Raw genomic sequence first — 10,541 nt, 5'->3', positions numbered from 1 at the left:
ATGTTTTTTATTTTATATAAATATTCATATTGTGTATGTATTTATATCATATAAGTAAATAAATTTACTTTGCGTGTATTTTTAATACACGCAAATACTAAAAAACAAACTAAAACTATAAATAAAACTAAAATGACAAATAAAAAGCTTTCTTATTTGTCAATTTAGTATTAAAAATACACGCAAATATCATATAAATTGTATGAAATCAAATATTTAACTATTTATAATTAGGGAATTGTTATTTTTAATCAGATTGTATATTAAAAAATATAATGTGAATTAAAGATTCCCAAAAAAAAATACCCTAAAAAATTGTACCGCTACAACTTTTCCTTTAATTTAGGGGAAAATCTTCCAAGTTTGCATCACTGGTACGTACGGTGTACAGTGGTCTCGAACGTTAAAGTGCAAAAACCGGTAGAGTTTCAAACTAAAATCGGTATATTTGTGCCCAAAATTTGCAAATGACAAAAAATACAACATTTAATTAAATTTCCGTATTGACAAAAAAAAAATAAGCTAACTACCAGTTTGTGCACAAGTAAATTTCAATTTATATCTAATAATGCCTATTTACTTGACTATTTTTTCGTCAATTTACATTGTATTATACCGCATAGCTTTACACTTGGTGTACCAAAATATGTTTTATTTTAATTGAAATTACTTTTTGAATAATCTTTGATACCGCTTATTTATTTGACTTTTTTTCACGAGAGCCCTTTACTAATCTTGCCGTTTAAGCGCTTAGCTACTTTAGCAGATAATGCGAAACCGATCATAGTCCATCGTATTCATTACGTCAGAACAACAATACCGTGCGATATCCTTGCATTATGCGAGTAGCCACATTCCGCTGTAAGCTTTGAAGTTTAATTCTACAGTCATGAACACCCGATCCAAGCGATCGGTACACTAAACGTGTTTTGTAGAGTATCATTGATAGCACGAGCTTTTGTCCTAGGTTTAGGGATTAGGTAGCAATCTGTTCATAGCATCAAGGTCATCATGACCTTCTCAATCTGAGAATTTAGGTACTCGAAGTGCCCGAAGTCCCAGCAATGGCCACAGACTAGACTCAAGTATTTTATTCTGCCACCTTGACGTTTAAATTCAATAGAAGAAGATGTGCGAGTTAGACGCTTTTCTGCTATGTTCAGATCAATCCCCAGTATTAAGTGAAACTATTTGTTGACCCAATTTCTAGATTTTAGGGGTAACAGTTCCCATCCTGAGCTCGGCGAGCTCCAAGTCTTCTCGACGTTATCCATATGCCATTTCTAATATTCCATCGAACATATTGCTATGCACGGCTTCTTCCTAAATGACGTCGATACACATCATTTGCGACGTCAATACGACACTTAAGCAGTGTAAACGACATAGAAAGGACGGTGATACGACATATGAACAACGTTATTATGACACAGAAACGTTTGTGCTTATATATTTTATTTAAAAAGATTTGGATATGTGTCACTGTGAGTTGAGGCGATTATTTATGCATATTTTTCAATCAGAAGATCTCATTTGAAATTGCGATTTGTTTTCAACTACTCTAAAATAAACATATAGACATAATGTAAAACATATGCTTAATTCGAGAATACACTCGTTTCATTTTACCACCACTTACAGATTTACGAAAAATTTTGATTGATTGATTTTTTAAGGCCGCCCATTCCGCAATAATTGAACCAAAGCAAAGGTAATAATGTTCCAGACATATCATTATTACTGCCATATCAGTCGGCTTTTTAAGTTCCAAGGTGTTAGTAGAATTGTGTTATTCCTTAGCCACCTCTTACGACACCCACGGGAAGAGAACGCGTGGCTATATTCTATACTGTCGTAACCACGCAGCCAACACATATCCATATGCATTTAATAAAAAACGGTTATTTTAATATTACAAACAGACACTCCAATTTTATTTATTTGTTTACATTATTCTCACAAATGGTGACAAAAAATACAACTCATTTGTTAGTTTGACATTTTTTTCTTAAACGCTGAAGGAAGGGGCACCACTCTCAAGTTTTTGCCAAAAAATTGTAGATCCGGGGCGGCATATAGGTGTAGCTTGACTAGCGCATGTACTTGATAAAAGTTGATTTTCCGAAAGGATAGAGCGTTAGGAAAGCATCTATCGATATACAATAAGGCTACGGATCCGGATGCATTCAACGAATTATTAATTAAAAACTCGATACTAGGTGGCTCTGAATTCAGGAGATCTCTTATCATGAAATAATTTTAAAAGGGTTCAAAATTATCCTGCAGTAAAACACTAATAATAATAATAATAATAAAAACTCTTTATTGTACACCAAGAGTGAGCAAAATTACAAAAATAAAAACAGGAGTTAAGTACAAAAGGCGGCCTTATCGCTAATGAGCGATCTCTTCCAGGCAACCTTTGGGTAAAGGAAATGGTATATATGTAGACAGTTTAGATGTACAGTTTTACCTAAACATATACAACATATTTAGACAAATAAACAATGTAAAAAAAATAAAGTATATGTATGTACATGGCATATATAAATGTAAAGTTGTAATAGACATACATAGACGTATATAAAGTTAATGAATTATTATGATAAGATTCAAAGTGGGGACAGTAGATAATATGTAACTAGATAGAAGGATTAAAATTGAAGGAAATAGTGTTTCACCGACTTTTTGAAAATTGGAAGGGATTCAACGCATCTGATGGGCAAAGGAAGGAAGTTCCAAAGCCGAGCAGCTTGGACGGTAAATGATTTAGTATAGAAATTAGTGGAGTGAGGAGGAATTTTAAGAAGTAAACTATCATTGGAGCGAAGGCTTCGCTCATGAGACTCGCTGAGATACTTAAAACGTTCACGTAGGTAAGAAGGAGTAGCAGGATTAAATAGTATGCAATATAACAAAGTAAGTATGTGAGTATTCCTGCGAAGGCGAATTGGGAGCCACTTGAGTTTTTTGCGAAAATCAGAGATGTGATCATATTTGCGTAGGCCAAATATGAAACGGATCCATAAATTTTGAATGCGCTCAAGCTTATTAAGTTGCTCCTCCGTAATGCCAAGATAAGCAATGTCAGCATAATCCAGCAAAGGTAAGAGAATGTGAACACTATGTTTATTCTTGCACGGGACCCATAGGCAGTCATCTACTTTGCGTTACGGTTAATCCGGCTCTGCTTGTTACACATAAATAGAAATCACAGTATTCAGTGTTATCTTCGAACATTAATGACTATTATTATAAATACGCAGTACGTACATCCATGTACAATACGTATTATGTACATTAATAACTTATCGTACTGTTAAGAGTAATGGCCAACACTCGACAGTCTCCAGTGTGCCTTCTCCATCCCACATACGCGTATGCGTAAATATTTATGTTTAACTGACACAGTTAAAAGCTATACGATGTACAATTTAATAACATTAAAAATGACAAAAACAAAAATCTACACGTTTAATAAATGAAAGCGATTTAATAACAGATTTTTAAGATAAAAATTATTCTTAACTATTTAAAAATATGCGCTGTTAACACGGTTTTGAAAAAAAGTTAAAAAAAAACAGAAGTAGCAACCCGAAGCAGATAAAAATACAAATTTAAAATTACGAGGTGTGTAATTTCAACATCACATTTAATAAAAACGCTAGCTTTCTCATTTAATTTTCATTTCAGCTGCGACAGATCAGCTGCTAAAGTTATGTAATTTTTTGTTTAGTTCGAAGGGTAGTTTTAGTTTAAGTCCACTATTCCTTAACAGACTTATAAATTAAGAGAATGGAGAATACCTATTTTATTTTCTACTATAGGAAGTAAAACTTAATATTCATTTAAGAAACAGAGGTACTACAAGAATTTGTAGTTAAAAATTACCACACAATCCATGGTGCTAGATTGGCATATGGCATGCGTAACGCAAATATTTCTTCGAATAATCATCTAGTACAATGCGTTTTTATAAAACAATATATCCTATGCAGTACAGTAAAGAGTCTCTTCTTAAGTGTAGACCACACGTTACTTTGAAACTCAATTTCAAATCTTTTACACAGTGATTCAAACATGTAAGCGATTTTAAACTCTATTCCAATATAAATAAATTATTTACACGCTTTCTGAAGTTAATTGTACACTGCATTTATGCGGCGCAAGATTCGAAAGTGGTCAAGTAGTTAGTCAGCGGAGCGACGTAAAGATAGTCGCGCGTACGATCGCGACGTGAAAAAAGACCCAATTAGAAAAAAAAACGACTCGATTGGCATTGATAAGAAGTGGCGGGAACATTTGGCAGCTGTCAAAAATTTTCAGTTCAAACGCTTTTTATCGGTATTATTTAAAAATTGTGTTGTGTTTTTAATGTTTACCGTGTCATTGGTGTTTTAAATATTTTCGAAACATTCGCGCGGCCATCTCGGTCATTTACTGAGGTAAGTGAGAAGCCATCTCATTTTTATTTTAACGTGTTGTTTGGACGAAGAAACTAGTTAGACTCGCTTTTTTATCGCCGCTGTAATATTATGCTGGTTGATTGACATTTTATATGCCCCCCGCGTTTTCTTGATGGTTTTTAGCCTAGATTATAAAAAAAAGTGTTACGTGGTTAGATAAGCAACTACGTAATGGCACCATACATTACCCGTCGAGGAAATCGTAATACCTTCGTCCAATTTGCTTTAATATAACAACGATCTTTAAAATGTAGGTTAAGTTACGTTATATTAACTATTACATATTTCTTAATAACATTATTAATGGCAAAGAATGTGACTCGCACTTATGTGTACACTATAAAAAATTGTATGGGTTTTGAGTTTTTTGATTGGTATGTTATGTTACATTTAAATTTTAATTAGCGATTTATCTATAATATATTATATACTAGCTAGCGCGTCGCAGTGTCACCCAATGTCGGGATAAATAGCCGACGTATTATGGTAGATCTCACGATCAGTGGCCAAGTTTTTTTACAATCAGTTCAATAGTTTTTGCGTTAAAGAGTTACAATAATATCTACATTTATCTTCACAAACTCTCAGACTTATAATATTTAGCTTTTGCCATAAGAAAGTCATATTCTCAAAGATAATTAGGCTGTAAAAGGAAACGGTAGGAGACTATCTATCTGTGCTACTAAGCACAACGAAAAAATATCGATATAACGCCTCAAGGAGGAATTGAACTTGTAGGCTAAGGGGTTGTCCATTAATGATGAAGATCTAAAGGGTAGTTCGGGAAAATTTCGAAATAGCACATCCTTGTGACCCTTGGAGGGCTGTAATAATGGTATGTATAAACAAACAACCAACAAACACCCTGAGGTAGATCGTCTAGGATAGTTTTGGACATTTTTATCATGATGCTAATTTTTCGAAATTTAATCAGATTATACCTGTAATTAAAAATAATTTTTTGAAAAGTTCAAGATAGTTGTTTGCACAATAAAATGCACGTGATTTTGGATACGAGTCGGGGGAGTCTTAAATCTCACCACATATCACTAAACGGGGTTAAGATATTGCTAAAAACATCACGTGATGACTAGACGACCCCTAAGCCGGCCAGTGCAAAGCCTACCTAAATACCTAACTATATATACATTTCGTCAGTATTTCAAAATGTTCGTTATTTTAGGTTTAAAGGTCATTTCGGACATAAACGCTAATATAACGTCTGCGCGGACTTTCTAAGTTAACCAAGTAAAGTGTACGGTACATACGATTATAATAATTGCATTTGCTCGCAAACGATAAAAACTCAGATATATTCAAATGACAAATACATAATAAAACGTAGTCGAAAAAATAAGTAAGTATGTAATATTAACTATAACTCAAAAAGTATTCGCGATGATTTACTTCACTCACTTCAGCCTATCGCAGTCCACTGCTGGACATAGGCATCCACTAGTTCACACCAAAAGTGGCGTGAACTCATGTGTGTTACCAATAGTCACCACGCTGGGCAGGCGGGTTGGTGACCGCAAGGCTGGCTTTGTCACACCGAAGACGCCGCTGTCCGTCTTCCTGTGTATTTCAAAGCCAGCAGTTGGATGGTTATCCCGCCATCGGTCGGATTTTTGAGTTACAAGGTGGTAGTGGAACTGTTTATCCCTTAGTCGCCTCTTTCGACACCCACGGAAAGGGAGGGTGGCTATATTCTTCATTGCCGTAACCACACATCGCGAAGATTAGATCTCGCTAAAATTTAAATGGGACCTGACATGAAAAGCTTTCAAATAAAAAATCATCAAAATCGGTACAGCAAGTAAAAAGTTACGCATTAACACAAAAAAAAAACGAGTGAGCTTTAGACCACACGACTGAAGTAAAACTTCTGCACAATAGGTCTGCACTGTGTCTTAGATACACGAAACGTAACTGGCTATGAGAGAAAGATATAAAGAAATGTGTGCTCGCATATCTCACTCTTGCTCCGTTTCCCTCGCTCGATCACAATATTCGTAACGCTCTCGTCACACATTCACCAGCTTACTCCCCAAGTCGAGCGTGCGTAAAGAAGTTTTACTTCAAAAATACAGTCGAATTTAGAACCTCTTCTTTTGAAAATCGGTTAGCTAATGTACTTCTTAACTACAGGTTATATGTACCTTCTTACTATGCTTAGTCTTTTTTCTTCTTCTATATAAATAAAAATGAATCGCTGAAGTGTATGTACGCGCATAAGTTCCGAACTACTGCATATATGGTATATATTTTTTTTGTTTTCGTTACTGTGTGAACAAATTTTGTAGAACAGAACAAAAATACATATTTTTACGAAATTAATAATAATGAAATGGCGGAACGAAGTTTCAGAATGAATAAATAAGCGCTTCACTCTCATCGACCCTTAAAAGGATTTAAAATCCTGCATAGTTGGTATGAAAACAAACAACACAAGCACAAACACCACATACACACACATGTATAATATAAATATTTGTCATGTGCCGGGATCTATCCCGCGACCGCTAGCGCGCTTGCTCTGACCACTTCCAGACACCTCTCGGCAGTTTTTTTTGCCAGACACTAATTAGATTATAATTTAATATTTTCAAGTAAGCTTCAAAGTCACATTTGAATCGTCATTTTATAATATCAAAATTGTATTTGTTTTTAAAAATAATGATTTAAATTGAAACTACCGATTCAAAATGAAAATTCTGCAGAGAAGAATTTCTTTAAAATATAATATTAAGCTACAAGTAACATGAAAGTACATTTCTGAACGTTCCCTGGTAATAATTTAATAGGTATTAAATTATATTGCCATTCCGCAGTGGAACAGCGTGGTACGTTAAGCCGAACCTTCTCCTACATGGCGAAAGCCAGCAGCCCAGCAGTGGATGTCAGAGACTGAATCAGATACAGAAATAGATTCTTAAACGTAAAAACAATAAGATACAATTAATATCCGGAAACAAGTCACGCGAGATATAAAATTACAATAACAACACACGAGAGAAAAATGCAATCATCGTAATGGTGGTTGAACACGTATACCACGACGTACCACGTCACCACATACCATATATGAGGCGCACAGACCACCTGAGAAGCAGTGCAATAAGTAAAACATATTGTAATGAAGAAATAAGTTTAATACAGAATAGAAAGATTTGAACTTCATGCAAGATATTGCCAAAATTATTCAAAAACCGGGATATATACCATGTTTTTTATTTTCGATTTGCGTACCTAGCTCAATATTTTTTTTTGTGTTTGCTGACAAACGAAAAAAAACTGACTTCAATTACATCGACAAGTAATACAACGTAGGTAAACGAAATAATAGTCAAGTAAATACGCATTATCAAAGATTACTCCAATGTTTGTAATCAGATCTCGATGAAATTTAAATGTGACCACATGATAAACCTCGGATTTCGATTAAATTAAAAATCACCAAAATCGGTACACCCAATTAAAAGTTATGCGGATTTTCGAGGGTTTCCCTCGATTGTTCTGGGATCCCATCATCAGGTCCTGGTTTCCTTATCATGGTACCACACCGAGGGATATCTCCTTTCCAACAAAAAAAAAAGAACTATCAAAATCGATCCATTTACGACGAAGTTATCCCATACATAAAAAAAATATACGGTCGAATTGAGTAACCTCCTCCTTTTTGAAGTCGCAATATCACCAATTTTGTATTAAAATCCAGTTTATTATTTTAGGAGAGTAACTGCGGAGTTTCTTGACTGTTCTCTGCGGAATCTATGTACCTACCTACATTCCGAATTGGTGTTTGATGATGCTTTTGAAGCCTATCTGAATAGAGTTATTTTTGTTTGTGATTTGATTTTAAAAATCGCAGACTTAACACATTAACGGAGTAAACCCATACTATACCTCGATATGTTCTGCTATACTTTTTTTTACGTGTAGAAAATCCATCATGGAAACTCTGGCGCGGTTGCTTTTACATTTGATGGAGATCAGACGAGTAGTTTTTGAGTTATCCCTAATAACATGCTTGTTGATGTAAATTGAAGTTAACTATTTATACGTTTGCGAGCAAACAATTATTTAACATCACTGACGTCATCATTCATCATCATCATAATTTCAGCCTATTACAGTCCACTACTGGACATAAGCCTCCACAAGTTCACGCCGAAAACGGCGTGAACTCATGTATTTTGCCCATTGTCACCACGCCGGGGAGGCTGGCTTTGTCACACCAAAGACGCTGCTGCCCGTCTTCGGCCTGTGTATTTCAAAGCCAGCAGTTGGATGGTTATCCCGCCATCGGTCCGCTTTACAAGTTCCAAGGTGGTAGTGGAACTGTGTTATCCCTTGGTCGCCTCTTACGACACCCACGGGAAGAGAGGGGGTGGCTACATTCTTTAATGCCGTAGCCACATAGCTGTCACTATATAAATAGTGGTGACGATTCAGCCGTAAAATACCTACTATCTATAAAATTATGTGAGATTTTTTATTTATTTATTTCGAAGTTGTAAAACTAAGAAAGTTTCAGTAAGAAAGAATCTCTTAATAATTATTATTCCGCAAGGAAATACACGATGGCTATAATATGTAAAATATGTTTTCATTTTGTTTTGCAATTAAAGATACGCTTTCGACATTCCAAGTCGTTGTGCAACAACCAAAATATTTTGCCTCGCCTGACAAAATTTATTGTTCCGATTGAAAATATTTAGTTTTCGAAAGTGAAGGATGTTATTGATATGGTTACAGATGAAATATTGTGGAAAAATCCAAGTCAATAGGTACATCACCTCTATCTCTGTCTATTACATTTTATTAATGCGCCATACCTATTTCTTGGAAACAGGATGCAAGTGGTAACCTGTTTATATACGTAGATGGTTGAGCTATAAGTAATTATTTCTTGAGTACATGTAGACAATTTTTTGTCCGAAATCATACAGATTAATTTAATGCAAGATATTCAGTCTGGACTGTTACATATTTTTTGTATCAAACTTCTGCATATATGTTGACTGTGTAATTAATATAGTGTTGAAATGCTAATCGAAGTATAAATTTCACTTTATTTTTACAGATTGATAGAATTTGATATATTGCTTATAACTTTTGCTTATATATTGCGTGTTTCCGCACTTCTAACAGAGGAGAAAATCCTACTGGGGGCCGTTGAGTGATAGTCCTTTATTCATCATTATAGCCTATACAGTCCACTGCTGGACATAGGCCTCCACAAGTTTACGCCAAAAATAACGTGAACTCATGTGTTTTGCCCATAGTCACCACGCTGGGCAGGCGGGTTGGTGACCGCAGTACTGGCTTTGTCGCACCGAAGACGCTGCTGCCTGTCTTCGGCCTGTGTATTTCAAAGCCAGCAGTTGGATGGCTATCCCGCCACCGGTCGGCTTCTTAAGTTCTTTAGTACCGTAGCCACACAGTACAGAGAGTCCTTTATTATTATTGATTAATTATTATAATAATAAGGAATTTGAAAACACAAATAATAACGCGCAAAGGTGATCCCATCGCGAAGTAAGCGATCTCTTCCGGACAACCTTTAGACAGAGGAAAATATGTCAAAAAAGGTGAAAAAGAAGGCTAAACTTATTAAATATAGCAATATGTCCATATAAGAAATAATATTCCAAAAAAGGGCTAATTATTGTTTACCAAAATGATAATTATAAAGTACCTTGAAAAATTGTGGTTTCATAAAATTTTTCAACAATTTCATCGCCCTTAAGTTTCGTATACTCGACAAAATATTGCTTATAATCTTCAAGGTCGGATCTATCTTAATAACAAGAATTAATCAAAACTCGTTAAAGCAGGAAAATTTGACAAATAAACGAAAAAACAAATTGACTTTGTATGTATAAAAATACAAGTTGTACCCTCATTTCGTTGGCAATTCGAGCACAGACGGAAATATTTTGCTCAGAATGCAGCTAGACTGGGAAAGTACCTCAATCTTATAGAAAACAGGTAAATAACACTGCTCTCATGTACTTTTGTGTTCCTGTGTAAGGTGGAAGGCTTCTGGGGACGGTTTTTTTTTTATACAAC

This window comes from Melitaea cinxia, chromosome 30, assembly GCF_905220565.1.
Source record: "Melitaea cinxia chromosome 30, ilMelCinx1.1, whole genome shotgun sequence".
NCBI classification, from domain to species: Eukaryota; Metazoa; Arthropoda; class Insecta; order Lepidoptera; family Nymphalidae; genus Melitaea; species Melitaea cinxia.
This window is presented reverse-complemented; position numbering follows the sequence as displayed.